This window comes from Orcinus orca, chromosome 3 (genome assembly GCF_937001465.1).
Source record: "Orcinus orca chromosome 3, mOrcOrc1.1, whole genome shotgun sequence".
Classification (NCBI taxonomy): Eukaryota; Metazoa; Chordata; class Mammalia; order Artiodactyla; family Delphinidae; genus Orcinus; species Orcinus orca.
In genome coordinates this window covers 21,483,440-21,486,871 of record NC_064561.1, presented here as the reverse complement: position 1 = coordinate 21,486,871, position 3,432 = coordinate 21,483,440, and the positions used below count along the sequence as shown (strand labels likewise).

The following is a 3,432-nucleotide window of genomic DNA, read 5'->3' as shown; positions in this document are numbered from 1 at the left end:
ATTGAGGTTATCCAATTTTCTTGAGTTTGTCATTTTTAATTGTTCTTGGAATAACACTATGTATACGTATTGTTTCACAGTCTAGAGTTAATATTTTACCAATTAAATAAAATTCAGAAGGCTTACATCCATATAGATTCTTTTACCTTCCACTCTTTGTTATAGCTGTCATACGTGTCACCTTTATATGACGTCAACGCCACCCTCTGAGACTGTGGTATCCTTTTTTCATACATATACAGGGAATTCCCTGGCGGTCCAGTGGTTAGGACTCAGCACTTTCACTGCTGGGGCCCCGGGTTCAGTCCCTGGTAGGGGAACTAAGACTCCTTAAACTTAACCCCACTCTGGGGCAATGTCCCAGCCAGGCAGAAACTGCAGGTGGAGCTGGAGACCTTGAAGAGTTTGGCTATACTTCCAGCTCAGCCCAAAGCCCAAGGATGATTCTGGACTTTCATTCTGACTCGTGCATTTCAGATCTTTCTGGGTTTGGACCTGGTATATATGTCCCTCCCAGCCCGCCCTGCCTGCCCCTTCAGTTGTCACCCCAGCAGGATCTGGTTGGCTTGGGCACTTCTGGGGGGTTTTTTGGTTTGTTTTGGGGTTTTTTTTTGCACTTCTGTTCTTAGCGGCTCTCTCCTCCAATGTTACCAGGTGGGAGGGCAGGCGGACGCACAGGCGCTGATGCCAAATCTGCCACCTCGGGCGGCGGCTGCTGAGCCATGTACCCTGCTCTCCAGCTTTCCTGCTCTGGTGGCCGGGGACCCATCCTGTACAGTTAGAGCCGGCCGGGGGAGAAGGGGCAGCTGCCCTACCAAGAAGCTCATCACCCTCAAGGCAAACACCTCCAGCCCTCAGACCCCCGGGGAGATTCAGAAGCGCTAGACGGTCCAGGGGCGCGCATCCTCACCTGTGCGCCCCAGGGCCTGACGTGTACTCTGCGCATGCGCCACCCCTCCCTAAACTTTTGCGCCCCGCCAACGCACGCCCATTGTTCGCTCACAGGTTTCAGAGTATAAAAAGGCAACAGGCCAAAGAGAGCGCACTCCGCTTTTGGCCGAGTTGGCAGCTGAAGGAGAGTGCTCGGAGCCCAGCTCTCTATCCAAGGACCGACCTCACCCAAGTTCTCTAGGGTCAGTTACTTAGGTAGGCCCTGCCCCTCACCCCAGCCCCAGGCACTGGGGGACCAGCACCTGCCAGGAGGGCTCGGCTGCCCCCAGCCCGCTCCCCGCGCCCACCGACTTCCCATGGCCGGCCCGGGTAACCCAGCTCTCTATGGCCGGCTATCCACTCGCAGGCCAGCCCACAAGTGTCCAGTGACTCTGCATCTGCGCTTTGCCACAGAGTCTCTGAGACCCCATTCTACCGTTCCGCAGACCCTGCGCTCCTTTCTGGGGGTCCTTATCTCCATCTGCAGGCGAGGCCATCGGAAGAAGGCAGTGATGGGTGCTCGCACCTCCACGACGTCCCGCAGCTCAGTGTCCGCAGTGGACACAGTCACTGTCAGTGTGGCACGGGGGCAGCCAGTGCCGGCCACGACACCCAGCTGTGTCCTGAACTACAGCACAGAGAAGACGGTGTTGAGGGCCCTGGGAGAGAGCGGGCAAGGGATGGCCAAGCAGGAGGAAGTCCCCACAGTCACAGGGAGGAACGAAGACCAGAGAAGCGGCCCCGATGACACCGAGGGCGCACGATCTGCATTTAGGCCCCTGGGGGGCTCTTTCTTCGTGCCCAGGCCTGGACCTCTGCAGAGAGACCTCCACGCCAAGCGGTCAGAAGACAGATCCACCAGGAGACCGCAGACCGCTTGTATGAGCTCCTGCCCCCAAAGAAACGCCATCACGAACTCATATATCTCCACCCGAGGTTTCCTACCAGTGAAGAGAAGGAGGAGTCCCGCCATACCGGAAGGGCTGCTCCAAAAGTCTGCAAAGAAAGGGAGCAAGGAGGGCCCTCCGTCGCCCTCTGCAGCTCCGGTGGTTTCCCAGAGGAAAAGCCAGCCTGACAAAGATGTAGAGGCAACAAGAGGGCAGAAAGGGCCCTGGAGGAACGGCTCCCGCACATCTGACAGTCCCAGGCCCCGAAAACGCAGGATTCCTCTGCTGCCGCACCGGCAAGGGGAGCCTCTGAGGCTGCCCCCCGGCCCTGAGCTGGGTTTCCCTGTCGCCGCTGAAGACCTAGACTCCGAGAAGGAAGCAGCGTTCCGGCGCATCAGCAGTGAGCTGCAGGGTGAGACCTAGGCCATTGGGGGCCTGGGCACCATGCAGCCTCCCTGTCCCTTTCTGCTGCCTGCCGCAGGGGCTGCTTCTCCGCAGAAAATGTTTCATAGTTATTTCTATTTTAATATGATCATGGTACATTAAAATGTATTAGTGCTTGCCTGTGAACACTAAGGTCACTTGTAATTTTCTATATTGTTCTATATTTTTGTGACTAAAGGCATTACTTGGGGGAATTAAAAGAATATCTTGAAGCGATTTTGGCTTTTGATCTGCCACTAATTGCTATTTAACCTTAATTCAGGGGTCGGATTCTTTGACCCAAGGAAACAGACTAGTATAAAAAGAAAGAATGTGAGTGTCAGATGGTGGCAGTGATTAAGTATAGCAAGAGACGCCTTTGCAAAAGTTACTGTTGGTCCCAGAAGACTCTCACTTAGCTGTGTGACCCTGGGCAAGTCACTTCACCTAAATCTCTGAATTATAGGGCTGTGCTGATGATTTAAAAGTGACTGAGCACGGTGGACACTCGGAAATCCTGGGTTCTCAATAAAGCCACTGCCCTGCTCTTTGGTCCTTTGGAATTACTAGATTAGTAAAATTTATACTTGACAGTAATTTTAGCTTAAAGTTTATTTTGTCTATTTCATCTCAGCCTTTTGGCTAAGATCAAGTGTAGTATCTGTTCTTGTCAATTTAAATAGCAAGAGAAAAGAAAGGAAAATAACGGGCATGCCCCCACACTCTTCAGACAATAGGAGCCTCTTAACCTGTTCCTTTGTCCAGAGACACAGGCCATTTCTCAGTGAAGGCCTCTGCCATCACTGAGGTTGCAGGGGAGATGTGGTAACTGGGGAGAAAAAGACCAATGGGGATGACCCCCTCACTCCTCAACATCCAAGCCCCCCACTTTCTCACTTGTCTGGCTAGAAATAAAAGGTTGATCCCATGGTTTTAACTTTCAGCTGTTGCTGGACTTTGCGTGCCTTGCCTAAGCTGGGAGACAGAGGCAGGAAAAAACCCCACCATAATCACCCTGTTACGGGCTGTTATTCAACTTTGGACTTCCAGGCCCCATCTGCCTGTTAGCGTTCACTTCTTAGAGTTTCAAGTGCATGCTGTTTGTCCTCTACCTTGCCCCACGCGGCTCTCAAGCCCTCGTAATATGACCACATTTCTCGTGCCACATGTAAACATTCTAACACTTTGCAGA

At 52.9% G+C, this 3,432-nt stretch overlaps 1 pseudogene; it reads left to right on the top strand.

Moving 5' to 3' along the window:
* The first annotated feature begins 2,862 nt into the window (after positions 1–2,862).
* On the top strand, positions 2,863–2,968 carry LOC125964135 (uncharacterized; annotated as a pseudogene).
* Positions 2,969–3,432: the final 464 nt, after the last annotated feature.